Genomic DNA, 18,065 nt, shown 5'->3' with positions numbered 1-18,065 from the left:
CTCAAATTCAGGCTATATTAGAAATAGTGATGGAGAATGTAGTTTTAAGAAAACATATGGTGTTTATCTTTGTTTTGTAAAAAAAAAAAAATGCAGAAAACATCTTATGAATGATGCTTTAAAGACAGGTAAAGTGAGGGTTTGTGTAGGCAGCCTGAGAGTTACCTGATAATTTCCATGAAACATTAACTTCCATTTCCTATCACAAGCAGGAAAGTAGTTATAGCTTATCATTTTGATGCCTCTCAGTTGGAAAGAAAGCAGATTCGGAAATGAGGTACCATGATAAATAACCTCAGAACCTATGTCTCCAGCATAATGAAGAGAAAAAGCAGATAAAAAATTTGAATGAACAGGTTGTCCTTGCTGTAAGATAAGACATCAAACTCCTTTTCAACCAAATATTTGTTTTCCACTAAGGTTTGGACTAGGCAATGGAGAGAGAAATACCAGAAAGGGACTGGTGAAGTGGGCAGGTGGAAACACCTGAGATGACTTGGGGATACAAGCCAGGCCTTGAATGGCTCCATGTTAAATTAGGGAAGTGATTCGAAAGCAATCCTATATCTTCAAGGAAATAAAACTTCCTCCCAGAAAGATGGAACAAGCCATTATATTGGGGTTTTAATGACATTTCAGAGGTAGGCACAAGAGTCCAGGCCCTTTAACCAGGCCTGCACACCCATTGAGTTTACCCATCTATTTTGTGCTCAATCAGGCTAGAGTAAATGTAGACACATTCCAAAAATCCAATCCTTAAACTGTAGCTCAATGTGAAAAAGTGGAGACAAATTCATCCACAATAGATCAGAGTGAAAGAGCTGCCCATCTTCAGCCTAGGAAGCTGAAAATCATGGCAAGTATGAAATTATTTTACAGTAAGAAGACAAGGCAATAAAAGAACATAAAACAGCATGCAAGCACCAGCTTTGGAATTCATTCTATAAAATATAATCAAACAAAATGACAAACTGCCCTAAGAATAATTCTACAGAAAAATGCAATAGGAACATTAATACAATAAAATAAGAGTCCATCAAGGAGTCAGAAAGAAAAAAAAAAAAAAACACCAGATTAAAATGAAATGAAAAAGTCTGAAGCCAAAGATATACACATGTGGCCAAAATAAACCGTTAAAAATAATAAGAAAATTAAAAACAAGAAAGGATAAAAGAGAGATAAGGGTCTATCACACTGTCAAACAATTTTAAAACAGTTTATAAAATCAAGCTTTGGTGAGGATGTGACAAAGAAACACTCTTGCTTGTGGCTTTATAAATTGGTGTGATTTTGCACAGAAATATGGTACTATGGAGCAAAAGTGAAACTGTATGTATGATTTAACTCAACCATTAATCTCAAAATTTAATTTAAAACATATTTGCTAAAGCATGCCAAATTATAAATAAGAAGGTTTATTGTATCATTACTTGTTTTGAATCAAATGTCCAATTTATAGGGCTTCCCAGGTGGCGCTGGTGGCAAAGAACACGCCTGCCAATGCAGAAGACCTAAGAGACGCGGGTTCCATCCCTAGGTTGGGAAGATCCCCTAGGGGAGGGCAGGGCAACCAACTCCAGTGTTCTTGCCTGGAGAATCCCACAGACAGTGGGCTACAGTCCCTAGGGTTGCAAAGAGTCAGACACAACTGAAGCGACTTAGCAGAGTACACAGAACAACATGTTGGAAACAACTCAGATGAATAGAATTGGCAGACTGGAAAAATATTATGCAGCATCTTAAAAACTGAGATATATCACTGTATCTTTTTAGGTTTGGGGTAATACCCAAACATCCAGTTAAGAGTCATCCTTCTGAAGAAATGCATGAATATGTCATAAACATGAACAGCTATATTACCTACAAAAGTGAATCAAACTATGCAGCATGGCCAGATTAACCGTTTTGTTTACAGAAATAAACATCCACACCTAGATGAGAGAAGCTATATGGCAGGGGAAAGAAGGTAAACACACTAAATTAAGGAACATAATTAAAATGAACCAGGAACAGATTGTTCCCAAAAGAGACCGTGGCTGAGACACATATTTGGACTTTTTTTTCTCAACCTCACCAATCTGACAGTTCACTGCTTGAGAAAGAGAAGTGAGGAAGCAAAACTGAGAAAGTTATCTTTCTAACTGTACTCTCTTGGGGAAGTGAATGGAAGTTTCTTACCTTGTCAGCCACAGTTAAACGCATCAAGAGAGAAAATATTTCCTCACATGGTGTGAATAAAGCCAGGTGTGTTAACTTATGAACCTCTTTATGCAAATTAAACACTTATTTCTCCTAAGAGTTGATATCACACCTCATAAGTGAAATCCAACTTGTAGGAAATGAAAAAGATGAGCATGTCTCCAAAAAAATTAATTCTTTATGCACTAGGATCGTTTTTATTCACTTATGGGTTGAATTTTCCTGTAAAAATATTGTGAATGAGGTAGTTTATCTTGAGCCTTCTTCACCTTCAGTCTCCTCTTCTGATTTTTCCTTTTTGTTTCCAGATCTCATTGATTTGTTTTGTTTTTCTCCTACCCACCATCCCACGCATATTCAGGCTATCAGTGTCCTTAAGTTTCCTGGACCCTCATCCCATAATGCAAAGCCTGGAGTTAATTGAAATAACCTAGGGAAATGGTCTGGTCAGACTAAACACAAAGTTTATAGAAAGATCTGAGTTTGAATTCTGTCTATTTTCCTTAGTTTTCTAGATGTTCTAAGCACGTCGCTTAAGGACTATTAGTCTCATTTTTTTCAAGTGTAAAATGAAAGTATCTAAAATCACCCAAGTTAAATAAGTTCCTGAAAGAGTGGAAATTTAATTAAATTGTAACCATTAAGAGCAAGAGAACTTCCCCAAATTTTTCTAATGGCAGATGCCAGGACCTTGTAATACTGTATTAAATGGCTTATTTTTTAGGAGAATTTTTTTTTTTTTTTTACTAGAATCCAACTATCATCCTGGAATATAAGGAATTAATCTAAATATCCTCTGAATTCAAAATAAGTAGCCCAAACAAATATAGCTTAGATAGTATATATATTACAATTGCATGATTTTAGACCTCACCTCTAATAATCAGGAGACCACAGTGACCTGAAGACATACTTGGTTTACAATCTGATGTTCTAAAGTATTTTAAATTAACCATACAATAACTCGTTTTGTTCCCCAAATCACCCTCCCCCGCCTCCGCCAAAAAAAAAAAACCAAAAAACAGCATGGAGGATTGTGTGAAACAGCCCTTGTTTTATAAAGTGAAATGAGTTAACCATTTATGACCATTTCAGAGAAGTGCCCAAATAATATCAAAACTGTTAAACCAGTTGAGTTAGTTGGGGTGAAATGAGGGTGGCACATAGAAAGTTTAATTCAGTTATTAATACAAGCTACTAGGCCTAATACCAGTTAATACAGGATTTCCTTTATATAAGAGACACAGCCCAGAACTCCAAAGTAAAGTTCATTATACTCTGACAGAAAAAAAAAAATTCATAAAATACTAGCCAACATAGTTATTAAAAAAACACATAGTTACAATTTATGACAGATTATGAGTGGAAGAATGTAAACTTGACAATAAAAATCTCATTCTTCTCTCTTTGATCTTTTCTTTCTTCTATTTTAATCAGCAACAATTCCAAAAGTCTGGAGAGTTACCATTTAGGAAAACCGTGGCTCATTAACCTGGTAGAACATATTGACACGTATGAAACTATTTGTTGTGAAACCATTGCAGAGATCAAGCAATCCTGTTTCTTATATCTATTTGCTTAACACTTCTTTCATTCTCTTCCCCTATAATATTCTGAAAAACCTGAATTTATGTAGATGATACTAGTTACTATAATCAAAGAAGCTCCTATGTCAGTAGGCCATCCTTCCATCTTAAACACACACACACCATTTGCATTTTTAGAAAGTAAATAATCATATATATAATCTGGCATATATATATACATACACAACACACACACACACACATATATCAGAGGCACAGCTGGAAATGCTACAGAATGACAGTGTATTCAGTTGTCACACAGCCTGCTTTCTGAGGGGAGGAATATCTATTGGTTTCTTTCCACAGCCAAAAAAAGACAAAAAGAACGCCCCTCCTTCCAGTGTTTGTCATTTCAGTCCCAACTGTGCTGTAGCCTTTAACTGTGTAAGACAGCAAGACAGCACATTTTGCAGATTAAACCAATAAACTTGCACACATAAAAGAAACAAATCTCATAATTGTGGATTTCAATTAAAGGAAAGGGGATCAAAGCAAACATTCTGCTTGAAATTACACAGCTGCTATCTATACAAAATGAGAGAAACGTCTAGAGCCTGCCATAATTTTGCAGAGGGAAAAAGCCACGCAGCAAAGCCTGCAGTAGAACAGATTGTCTATGCTCCTCACGTCCCAATCAGTAATACAGAAATATTGAGTAATAAATTCCCTGCCTCTCTCGATCTGAAAAGCTCCCACCATCTGTGAAAGACAATTTGTAACAGCCTCCATATTAAGATTCAGTAAACAGACAATCACTCCCATTGTGCCAAGCAGTGGCTACATTCGGAGAAAAGCATAAAGCAAAACAATTAGTAACACCCAAACCCCTCCATTACAAATTATCGAGCCACCACAACAACTAGTTTCAATTGCAGAGCCTCCCAGTTAACTGGGGAGGAATGCAGGAGATTGTGCAGACCTGGCCACCTCGGTGGCCCCGTACGTAGGCCTCATCCTAATGCAGTGAATTATTATTGATGGCTGAGGCAGTTCTGCTCTGCTGGTGAACCAATAATGTCAAGGCAGTACCTGCAAGATTAATTATAGGAGAGAACAGGCTGAGGTTTCCCGGGACTAAGACATTAATATAGACTGAGCATTAGTTTCAGGGGACTCAACAGACAGCTGAACAAACGCCTCAAACAATGTGATCCACACTAAATCCGGGCAGCTGTACCTTAGACCACTCGGACGTTAACAACAATTGTTTCTAACTGTGAGACACAAAGCATTATATATAATAATAAAAAAAAAAAATCTGAAAGGAAAAAAGTGACACTCTGACCAGAGCTACAAATTCAACCGAGCTATATCCACCGTGTACATAGATGACATCATTTCACAAGAGAAGTTGGTACCAGTTTTTTTTTTTTTTTTTTTAAGCCTTTGTCCTTGGAGTGTGTCGGATGTATGCTTCTCATTCACTGTATTTTCCAGGGTTTGAAGTACAGTGACTCAACCTCTTTCTGGTTTGAAAGTGAAAGTCGCTCAATTGTGTCCGGCTCTTTGTGACCCCATGGACTATAGAGTCCATGGAATTCTCCAGGCCAGAACACTGGAGTGGGTTGCTTCTCACTTCTCCAGGGGATCTTCCCAACCCAGGGACAGACCCGAGGTCTCCCTCACTGAAGGCTGATTCTTTACCAGCTGAGCCACAGAGAATCCCCTCTTGGTTTGCCTCAGTGATTAATAAAATCACATACATTTTACTCTTAAACTGCCCAGTTGGGACGAGATGGCCACTCTAGTTATAAAGCTTATGGAGCCTGAAGTAGTTCCTCTTGGTTGCTAAAGCAATCTTTTACCTCAGTATTTGCTTATGATATATGGATATGTGTACACTTTCAGATATTGACAGTAAAATTCATAAAGAGAAGCTGAAGTGTGTCATTAAAGAGAATGAAGGAATGGTTACATTTTTAACCTCAGTGAAATACAACCCATGGCTTCCACTTAATCTTGTCAAATTATAAGTTATATAATATGTATAAGTTATATAATATGTATAAGTTATATAATATGTAATTAATATCACATATATGTGTGCAAACACACAAAACACAAGCTCACATGATATTAGCAAACATTTATTTAGTCCTTACGCTATGCCAGAAAGTTGTCTAGACTTTGTAAATATATATATTATTTTAATCTCTTAATTTTAAAACATTTTTATTGGAGCATAGCTGCTTTAAAATGTTTTTTGGATTCCCTTCCCATTTAATGCACTGCAGATCATTGAGTACAGCTCCCTGTGCTATCCAGTAGCTTCTCATTAGTTACCTGCTTTATACATAGCAGTGTTCATATGTCAATCCCAATCTCCCAATTCATCTCATCTCTCCTCCCCCCGCCCTTGGTGTTTCCAACATCTGTGTTTTAATCTCTTTAATACATTTTAGTTCTCTACGTATTTTATTAAAAGTTACAGCTGAGACAACTTGCATAGACAAGCTGTTTCATAAACAAGGTTAGATGGTGAACAAACAATAGTGCTCAGATTCAAATCCAAAGCACCTCTGGCCTCAGTAACCAGTCTCTAACCAGAGGACACGCTGTCTTGTAATGCATGCATGTGTGCATGTGTATGTGTGTGTGTGTGTGTGTGTGTACATCTGGTATACACCAGAAACAAAACATAGGCTTATCACCATATATGCCGATTTTCTCATTGTAACCTGAAGGCTTTTTTATATTTTAATACAGAACAATTATCCAAAACTAATTTATGTTGAGAATTAATACTACTCTCCACTTTTTCCTATTCTCTTCAAGCAGTATTTCTCCCTATTCTCTCTTCAGCAGGAAGTGATAAAGAATTTAAGATGGATTTCAGTTATTGTGTTAAAACTTCATGACTGTACAGTGTGTGATAGAAGTGAGTTATCAGGCATCTCCACATGAGCAAAGACAAATGTCATTGTCAACCCTAAATAGACAGGGAGGAACACTCTGCTTGTGAAAGAACTTTAATTCCAAGTAACTGGAAGGATTGCATTCATATATATGTATAGATCACCTATCATGGGCATTCCTGTTGGGAGTGTTTCAGTATAAAATTTAGATTTAAAATTGCTTGCAATCTGAATGCACTATGTAAGGTTATAGAATTTAAGATGATTTTAAATTATAAAAGAATACAATTTTAAATCATTAAATAAAACTTTATCCATTGTTATTCTTTGGCATGAATAAAACACAAGAACAGAGATCATGCACTCTGCTAACAAGAGAAAATAAGAAACGAGGGTCTATCAGTCCATCACCTTCCCTGGTGCCTTCAGTTCAGCTCAGTCATATCTGACTCTTTGCAACCCCATGGACGGCAGCACACCAGGCCTCCCTGTCCATCACCAACTCCCAGAGTTTACTTAAACCCATGTCCATCGAGTCGGTGATGCCATCCAGCCATCTCATCCTCTGTCGTCCCCTTCTCCTCCTGCCCCCAATCCCTGCCAGCATCACGGTCTTTTTCCAGTGAGTCAACTCTTCTCATGATGTGGCCAACGTATTGGAGTTTCAGTTTCAGCATCAGTCTTCCAATGAACATTCGGGACTGACCTCCTTTAGGATGGACTGGTTGGATCTCCTTACAGTCAAGAGACTCTCAAAAGTCTTCTCCAACACCACAGTTCAAAAGCATCAATTCTTCGGTGCTCAGCTTTCCTTATAGTTCAACTCCCACATCCATACATGACTACTGGTGCCTAGGTCAATTCTAAAGGGTAAGTTAAACAGTTTAGGAAGAAGCTTTAGCTCTTCTATGACTGCCTACAGGGAATTTCCATGCCAGTAGACAAAATTATCCTGTTTCCACTTGCTCTCCATCCCCAATACACTCCTCAGTTATTGAGCACACATTGTTTCAGACACAGATCAACACTGGGTTTGATGCTTGGGTACTATGATGAATGAGACAGACTAGATCCCTGCCCGTGTAATGTATATAGTCTTGTGAAAAAGAGAAGCAATAATTATGTAAATAAATTGATAATTGAGAGAGTTGCTGATTCCTTTTCATTAGTTCATACCTTAATGCCTTTTTTCTTTTTACCTTAGTGTCATCTCTAGTTTCTCTTATATCCTTCTGTAATCAGTAAACAGGCCACTGAAATTTTCAGATTTGATATATAAAACCTGAGGCAATTTCCTCATTGTTGGCTCTCTTCCTTTTTTTCTCTATGACATCCTCAAAGATGAAAAACATGTTTAATGCATATTTTTTTTATAAATAGTAGCCATGAAGTCTTTAATATTGTTTCTTAGATTTATTTTATATAGTTAGCTTTCTGAAATGAACTACATCTTCTGCTATGTTTTTTAGGGTGTTTTTAGCATTGAGTCTATGCCTTTATATTTGTATCTAAAATTTATATAAAGTTATTAAATCAAGATTTTCTCTGCTTGAATCATATTATTATCATTAAAAACTGAAAGTGAAAGTTAAGTCGCTGAGTCGTGTCTGAATTTTTGCAACCCCGTGGACTGTAGCCCACCAGGCTCCTCTGTCCATGGGATTCTCCAGGCAAGAATACTGGAGTGGGTTGCCATTTCCTTCGCCAGGGGATCTTCCCGACCCAGGGATCGAACCCAAGCCTCCCGCATTGCAGGCAGACACTTTAACCTCTGAGCTATCAGGAAAGCCCATATTAATGAATTATTATTAAAATATGCTTTTAAAGTTGGGATTCAGATACAATCTGTTGAACCAAGTTCACAACCCACCATCATCATGGGACTATGCCACAAAACTCTCATTTTCTTTTGTTTGTTGGTTGGTTTTATTCACTTCATTTTGCATTTCCTCCCTTACATTTCCCTCCTCCACATACTCCATAGAAAACCATTATATAATATTGAATATGGGAACAAGTTTTCAGTATATGTTATTTTAAAACAGACATTTATATTCAGTGCTTATATTTTAATAAACATAACGGAAATGTGTAATCAATTGCAAAATAATTATCTTTTTCTTCCACTCCATTTTATATTATGTTTTAAAGATTCATGCATATCACCTTATCCATATCTAATCTCTTACTTTAACTGCTGCCTACTGTTCCATGGAGTGTAGTCATCAAAGCTAACTATTACACTTGCCTCATGATCTACAACCTGCTACAACAAATCTCATGGTGAGAAACTAACATGTTTACTCATACATACCTGTGTGATATTGTCTTTGGATACATGTTGCTATTGTTCGGTGGCTAAGCTGTATTCAACTCTTTGAGACCCCACTGACCGCAGCATGCCAGGCTCCCCAGTCCTTCACTACCTCCTGGAGTTTGCTCAAAATCACTGGATACATACCAAGTGGAATTTCAGTGTCATGGTTTATGGAAGGAAAGAGTAAACAGGAGGCTTTGATATACCATGTCCATCTATCTAGTTGTGTGAGACAGAAAGATGTCCTACTCACATCACCTTGTAAACATATTAATGTCTGATCTTTCACAAAACACATAGTGACATTTTCTGGCAGGCAAGCCCTTAAGTTAGGAATATTTAACAAGGCCCTATCAGACATATGTGTGTGTGTGTGTGGCTTTTGTTGTTGTTCTGTCACTAAGTTGTGTCCAGCTCTTGGTGACCCCATAAATTGCAGCACACCAGGCTTCCCTGTCCTTCATCCGCTCAAATTCATGTCCATTGAGTCAGTCATGACAGCCAACCATTTCATTCTCTGTTGCCCCCTTCTCTTGCCCTCAATCTTCCCCAGCATCAGAGTCTTTCCAAAGAGTTGACTCTTCACATCAGGTGGCCAAGGTATTGGAGCTTCAGGTTCAGCATCAGTCCTTCCAATGAATATTCAGGGTTGATTTCCTTTAGGATTGACGGGTCTGATCTTGCTGTGTGTGTATGTGTGTGTGTGTATATATATATAAAACACGCAGTTCTGGAGACAAGAAGTCCAACGTCAAGGTTTCGCAGGTCTGGTTTTTCTTGAGCCTCTCTCCTCGGTTTACAGAGGTCCGCCTACTTACAGTGTCCTCACATGGTCTTCTCTCTCTTCTCTACATTCCTGGTATCTCTTTATATGTCCAAATTTCCTCCTCTTATGAGGACACAAATAAGATTAGATTAAAATCTATCCTAGTGGTCCTAAATTTAGCATAATTGGTTTAATTTCATTTGAACTTAGAGGTTTAAAGGCATTATCTATAAATATAGGCAATTTCTGAGACACTGAAGGTAAGAATTTCAATATATAAATTTGGGAGGAACACATGAGTGCCCATACACAAACCCTGTATGGCTCATCACAATTGCTACTTAAACCTGCCATAGCTCTTTAGAAAACGTCACGTAGGCTAGATACTTTGCAGAGTATAAAATGGAAAAATTTCTTATCTTGTGGAGCGCTTTTCTGTGTAATTGATGCCCCCCCGCCCCCGCCAGGAATAGCTGAGAGTGTATATGTTAAAACTATGTTAGACACACTGTAAAATAAAGAGGAAAGACATGAGAAGTGTTGTTGACAGTCTTGGATTTCTTCATCTCTCTCAGTTCACAATCATTCATGTCCCTGAAATTATTGGTAAAACTGACATTGAAGGAGATCCCAGGCTCATGTGTGTCTTATTTATAAACATTTTATATTAGCTAACACATGCAACTATTAAAACTAATGTATTACTCTATTTTGGTTATTATGTCTGTATACTATCGATCAATTCTACCCCTGTTTTCATAAAGATTTTAGAATCATAAGATGTTTTTAATTTTAAAACATTGGGAACTTAATAATCATATCCTTGTGCCAAGTTTTTTAATACCTCATTGCTATGTCATATTGTTTCTTTGAATTAAAAAAAAAAACGATGTTGGGAGGCATTTCAGGAAGCAAATTAACTTGTGGAGGAAACAGTAATGAGTAAAATCTTGGAAAATGTGGAAGAAGGCAAAATGGCATCCCTGAGAAAGAGAGGAACACAAGATTGGGATTAAGACTGGGTAGTAAACAATTAATCATCTAGATAATTATTTTCCTTCGTTGAGAAACAAACCCAGAGTTAAACATACCATAGGGAAATCCCTCCCTTATTTTTCTCCACTTCATTAGCACTAAATAGTTAAAAGGAAAAAATCAAGAAACCATGCCTGGTTTACTAAACCATAAATAAGGACATCCTTCTCAAATTTTCCTGCTCTATCAGAAGATTATCTAGACAGACTGTTAGCTCCAGTTAAAAATAAGATGCCTAAATGACACCAGAGCAGCAGTTGAAAAGATTCAATAGAGATTTAATAGATTTAATAGAAAAAAACAGCTTGAGGTTATACACTCCATTCAACAGGACTGCTGAACTACTAGTTCAGAACTTCAGTACACCGGCACTAGATTTTATTTTTAATCTGCAAAGAGGTTAACAACTTAAAATACAACAATACATTATTACATTAAGAATACATTTGCTGCAAAAAACTTGAAGGTCAGTGGCTTAAACCTAACAAAGGCTTACTGTATTCTCATAATCAAAAGATGTTCTTTTAGGTAGCAACCTATATCCCAAGTAGGTAGAAGAAGGAAAACAGGAGAAATTTGTGAAACTCTTTATCAAGGAGGCACTAAAACTCTTTCTGAAGCTTCTTACAGAATTACATTAACATGTTGTTGGCTACAATACTATCACATGGTCAAACTTTGCACCTGGAGAAAGTTAAAAAATACGTATTTTAATCTGTACATCTTGCTACTTCAACTGGAATCTTTTCAGTGTAGAGTAGACAATTAAGAGTAATTGCTGAAGTAATGACTCCTAAGCTTATCTATAGAGAAACTATTTGAAACAGCAGACCACAGAACTGATATTGCCCTTGAGTTCTCTATTTTAAATCAACATAACAATAATTCTTATTTCTACAAAGTATCTGGCTATTAAATTACTACCCATAAATAAAAAGCTTGTTCTATTCAAAACAGAGAAAAATTAAATGCACAGTATTTTTTTTCAAGAAACTTTAGCAAACAATGCTAGGATAAAATTTTATCCATGATGTCTATTTTACAACGCTGTGCACATATAACTATCAGAAAATGTGAAGGGAGTCTGAGATTTAAGCAAATCTCTGACTCATTCCTTGTAGTGATCACAGAATCATTATATATGTCAAATTTTTAAATAATTTTGACAATTATTGCTCCCACAAAGTAATTTCTCCTTTGATTGAAAATTTTAACTTCCCTTGTTGCACTGATCTATTGTTACCTGGTGATATATTATTGAGATTTCTTGTTGATTTAACTACACTGTAATATCAGGTATGTTTTATTCATTATGTACCCCTTTATCACTTATTCAATTTTCAGCAAAGTAGGTTCCTAACATACACCATATATATTTATAGAATGAATGAATCTGATGAATACTGTTGACCACATTATTACTGTCAACCTCATTATTCCATAAATTTCTAATGTTTACTGAATTTGTCTGAAACATAATTTCAACCCTAAACTCCATCTAGACCAACCTTTGTTCTCATGGTGTGTGTGTTATTTTTACATTTTAGAGACATTGTATAAGCCAGGGATATTGTGCAAATGTAAAGGATATTAGGAGATTTTTGTTATTGCTTATTTGGATTAATATACTTATGATGGAATGAGAAAATATGCATTTTAGTATTTGCTGAGAAATAACATAGTTTCTCTATTCTAAAAGATATGTCTCCTTTTTGATTAGAGGGAAAATAAGAAAGCAATAATGCTAAAGTTTGGTATGTGTGATAAATTTTATTTTCTGTATATATTTGATTTACTCCAACTTCACCTTTTGGAGTAGGCATTATAATTATAAGGTCCTTCTCTCAAATATGTCTCAATTCCCATAACCTGTGACTATGCAGCTTTACATAGCAAAGGGGACTTTTCACATGATTAAATTAAACATCATGCCACTGAAAGAACAGCCTGAATTATCCAGTGGGCCCAGTGTAATTACAAGGGTCCTTATAAGAGAAGGCCAGAAGGCTGAGTCAGAGAGAGAGATTTGAAAATGTTACACTGTTGGCTTTGAAAATGGGAAATGGGCTATGAGCCAGGAATGAAAGGTGACTTCTAGAAATTGGAAAAGAGTAAAGACAAATTCTCCCCTGAAGTCTTTAGGAATAATACAGCTTCACCAACACCTGGATTTTAGTCTAGTAAGACTCTTGGATTTCTGACCTCCAGAAATATAGGGTAACGAATCATGTTGTTTTCAACCACTAAGTTTTTGGTAAATTGTTACAGCAGAAATAGGACATGAACACAACTCACTACCACAACTAATCCAAATGATTGATCTCTTTTGGATGTCACTACAGAGGCTTTATAGGTGAAGTGTTTAGTGTCTCAAAATCCTGCCTCACCCCGTTTAGTCTTAAAATACATGGGGTGACGTAGTTTTTATAACACAGAGTTAAAAGGGACCTCAAAACTGTGCAGCTTCAGGGGCTCCTGTATCTCTGGTCAACTTTTTTCCCCTGGTTTTGTGGCAATTATTGGACTATTATTCTTTCTCCATAAAATACAATGTTAACTGTAGAGTTTTTTAGTAGAAACTCTTTATCAAACTGAATTTCCTTCTATTTCTGTTGTCCTGAGAGTTTTTGATCAGATGGGTGTTGAAATTTTTCACATGATTTTTCTGCATAGGTTTGTATATCTCCATGTGATATTTTTAGCCTATTAATAAGGTAGATGATATGAGATAATTTTTGAATATTTAACCACCCATGCCTCCCTAGAATAAACTCTGTGAGTCATGGGGTAAAATTGCCACCTGTTGCTGAATTGTATTTGTTAATATTTTGTTAAACATTTTTGTGTCTATACTCATAAGTGATATTACTCTAGGGATTCAGTGGAACTTTCTTTGTGTGATATCAGGTATTAGGATAACAATCTTCAAAAAATAGCTTAAAAAAATCAGTTAAGAGGTGTTTCCTGATCATGAAAACTCTGAAAGTATGTGTAGAACTTGTATTAGGTTTTTAAAGGTTAGGCAAAATTCTTTATAGAAACCATCTTGACCTGCAGATTTATTTTTCAGAAAGTTTTAAATTTAAAATGTATTGCCTTTATATCTATAAAATTATCTATTTTATTTTAGATGATTTGGGGTAGTTTTCTTTTTTTCAAATAACAAGTCCATTTATCTAAGTTGTCAAATGTATGTGTTTAACCATTCACAGTACTTCTTTTTTCAGCCTTTTTATGTCTGCAGCACCTGTACTGATATCCTGTTTTTGATATTGATGATTTTTTTTTTTCTTTCAAGTCTTTCAAGATATTCAGTTCAGTTCAGTTCAGTCACCCAGTCATGTCCGATTCTTTGCGACTTCATGGACTGCAGCACCCAGGCCTCCCTGTCCATTATCAACTCCCAGAGTTTACTCAAACTCATGTCCATTGAGTCGGTGATGCCATCCAACCATCTCATCCTCTGTCATCCTCTTCTCCCGCCTTCAATCCTTCCCAGCATCAGAGTCTTTTCCAATGAGTCAGTTCTTCACATCAAGTGGCCCAAGTATTGGAGATTCAGCTTCAGCATCAATCCTTCCAGTGAATATTCAGGACTAATTTCCTCTAGGGTGGACTGGCTGGATCTCCTTGCAGTCCAAGGGACTCTTAAGAGTCTTCTCCAACACCACAATTCAAAAGCATCAATACTTCAGCACTCAGCTTTCTTTATAGTCCAATTCTCACATCCATACATGACTACTGGAAAAACCACAGCTTTGACCAGACCTACCTTTGTTGTCAAAGTGGTGTCTTTCCTTTTTAATATGCTGTCTGGGTTGGTCATAGCTTTTCTTCCAAGGAGAAAGCATGTTTTAATTTCATGGCTGCAGTCACCATCTGCAGTGATTTTGGAGCCAAAAAAAAATAAATAAATAAAGTCTGCCACTGTTTCCCCATCTATTTGCCATGAAGTGATGAGACCAGACGCCATGATCTTAGTTTTCTGAATGTTCAGTTTTAAGCAAACTTCTTCACTCTCCTCTTTCACTTTCATCAAGAGGCTCTTCAGTTCTTCTTCATTTTCTGCCATAAGGGTGGTATCATCTGCCTATCTGTGGTTATTGATATTTCTCCCAGCAATCCTGATTCCAGCATGTGCTTCATCCAGCCCAGAGTTTCTCATGACGTACTGCTTCACTGAATAAATTCTGATTAATATTTTGTCAGAAGCCAAGTTGTTCCTGCTCTGCTTGGAATTTGCTACTGTCTAGGCCTGTTACTGTGGTGATGGGCAGGGAGGCCTGGTGTGCTGTGATTCATGGGGTCGCAAAGAGTCAGACATGACTGAGCAACTGAACTGAACTGAACTGAGGCCTGTTACACGGAGAAGGCAATGGCAACCCAGTCCAGTCCTCTTGCCTGGAAAATCCCATGGATGGAGGAGCCTGGTAGGCTGCAGTCCATGGGGTCGCTAAGAGTGGGACATGACTGAGAAACTTCACTTTCACTTTTCCCTTTCATGCATTGGAGGAGGAAACGGCAACCCACTCCAGTGTTCTTGCCTGGAGAATCCCAGGGACGGGGGAGCCTGGTGGGCTGCCGTCTATGGGGTCGCACAGAGTCGGACACGACCGAAGCGACCTAGCAGCAGCAGGCCTGTTACCCAACACTAAAGACTGGGATTTCTTAGCCATAATCTTGGGAAGTTCATCTTCTATCTCCAGATATTTGATCCCTTTTTTCCTGAGTTACCTTATTTGAGTACTTTCTTGATATACTCATATTATTGCAGCACATCAGTCAGAATCTTTTTGAAAAAGGTTCATAGGAGACTGGTTTGTTGTTGTTTGGTTTTGTCCTTTGCAAGTAGGAAACAATTTTACTCTTTTGTGGTTAAATTGTATAGTTACAAAATTTGATGTAGGAATCCTATCACTGCATATAATTCCAAATTTCAGTTTAACCAATTCTTTGTATGTTGCCTATTTATTTTTATTTTTGTCCCCAGAATCTCTTTAGTGTTTTCTCTTTGTCCTAAGAGTTTCAAAAGTGCACAATAATATGCCTTGGGACACAGTCACTTCTTTGAGGTAAAATTCTCAATTTAGAGTTAGATATTCAATAAAATTCTCCAATTTTAAGAGTATAATTTATAAGATTTGGGAATTATATAAAATCATGTAACTACTCTCACAATAATCAGGACATTTATATCACTCCATTGTTACCATCGTCTTGACTTTACTAGAATTTCATGTAAGTACACAGTCTTTGTGTCTGGCTTATTTAACTTAGCATCTTGCTTTTGAGATTTGTCCAGGTTGGTGTTTTTTAATCAGTTGGCTTTTTTCCTTGCTCATACTGAGCAGTGTTTTATTCATATACCAAGTTTCCTTATACATTCACAAGTTGATGTGCATTTGGATAGTTTTCTACATTTTGAACTTATATTCAAATTGAAGAGTTGCCACAATGGGCTTCCCAGGTGGCTCAGTGGTAAAGAATCCATATGTCAATGGAGGAGACACAGATGTGGGTTCTAACCCTGGGTTGGGAAGATGCCCTAAAAGAGGAAATGGCAACCCACTCCAATATTCTTGCCTGAAAAATTTAATGGACAGAATACCCTGGTGGGCTACAGTCCATAGCATCACAGAAAGTCAGACATGACTGAGTGACAGAGCATGCACAAACATTACATACACATCTTTGTGATGTATTTCCCATTGTCTTAGATAAATACTTAGGAGAGGAGGACCGTTTAACTTTAGAAGAAGCTATCATTCTGCTTTCCAATGGGTCAGTGTCAGTTTTTTTTTTTTTCCTTTTTTATTCCCACCATAGAACTGGATGGAAATCAATGGGCTTTATATCAGAAAATTCATGCCTTTGTGGTTTTGGGGAAATTTGTTAAAGCCTATACTGGATAACTTCTTTTTTTAAATCTATTTTCTACCAAAGGGGCTTCCCTGATAGCTCAGTTGTTAAAGAATCCGCCTGCAATGCAAGAGACCCCAGTTCAAGTCCTGGTTCGGGAAGATCCACTGGAGAAGGAATAGGCTACCCACTCCAGTATTCTTGGACTTCTCTTGTGGCTCAGCTGGTCAAGAATCTGCCTGCAATGCAGAAGGCCTGGGTTCGATCCCTGAGTTGGGAAAATCCCCTGGCAAAGGAAAAGTCGCCCACTCCAGTATTCTGGCCTGGAGAATTCCATGGACTGTATAGTTCATGGGGTCGCAAAGAGTCAGACACACTGAGTGACTCTCTTTTCACTTCTGCTGAACTCCCATTAGTTATTTTGTATTTGTAATAAGATGAATATGTTAATACTGAGGTATAGACAAGATTAAATTTGGATATAAAGCCATAAATATATATATATACATATACACACACACACATTTTCACTTGACAATCACATGCTTATTACATTTTATTGCATTTTCAAAATTCTAATGTCATTTTATAATGGTATTTTATTTTTGATATATTTTAAAGGCATTTTCTTAAAATAAAAATAAAACAACTATATTCCAAGTCTTCAGAATGAATAAAATCAACTCAGTAGAAAAGTCATTTTCATAGAAAAAATATAAAACTTCATAAACAATTAAACAGATTAAAGCGTCTTCTTTTGAGTTGTGCTTAATGAGAGCGTGGGGAGTTAAATACAGAATTTCCATTAAAATGACTGAGAAATTGTGCATGTAGTTTCATACTTGCCTTGATGAACATTCTTCTCTCCCTACTGAATGTTTAAAAAGGGAGTAATTCCACAGTTTAAAGAGTACCTGGCAATCTTGTCGACACAGACATTCATATTAAGTACAAAATTTTTATGAGGATTTTTGAATTTCAAGTTGACAATAGGTATACCTGTTTTACATTTCATTCCTGTATATCTTCTAGCAATAGTGTAAAAATATTATATTGATTTTCTCCATTAAATTTAAGAAAATTTAGTACTTTGAACTTGTTTTACTTTCTTGGTGAAAGCAGTCATATTTTTCTAGCACAAAGTTGATTCCTGGCAAACAATATGTTAGATATTTATGACACAAAAAGTACTAAGAAAGAAAACTTGTATTTATTTTATTTCTTCTTTACCTTTCTAGGGGGAATGTAAAATTCCTGGCACCCCAGACTCAAACACTAATATTTAATGTGTGGCTAGATGATTTTCAACTTTTGTCTACACAGGATTTTTTTTAAAAAATCTGTTCATTTATTCAATTTATTTCAGGTTTTATAAATGATAGAGTTAAACTGAGAAGTTTAGTCAAAGAATGCAAACAAGGAAATAAAGATTAGAGCAGAAATAAGAG

This window comes from Dama dama, chromosome 13 (genome assembly GCF_033118175.1).
Source record: "Dama dama isolate Ldn47 chromosome 13, ASM3311817v1, whole genome shotgun sequence".
Classification (NCBI taxonomy): domain Eukaryota; kingdom Metazoa; phylum Chordata; class Mammalia; order Artiodactyla; family Cervidae; genus Dama; species Dama dama.
This window is presented reverse-complemented; position numbering follows the sequence as displayed.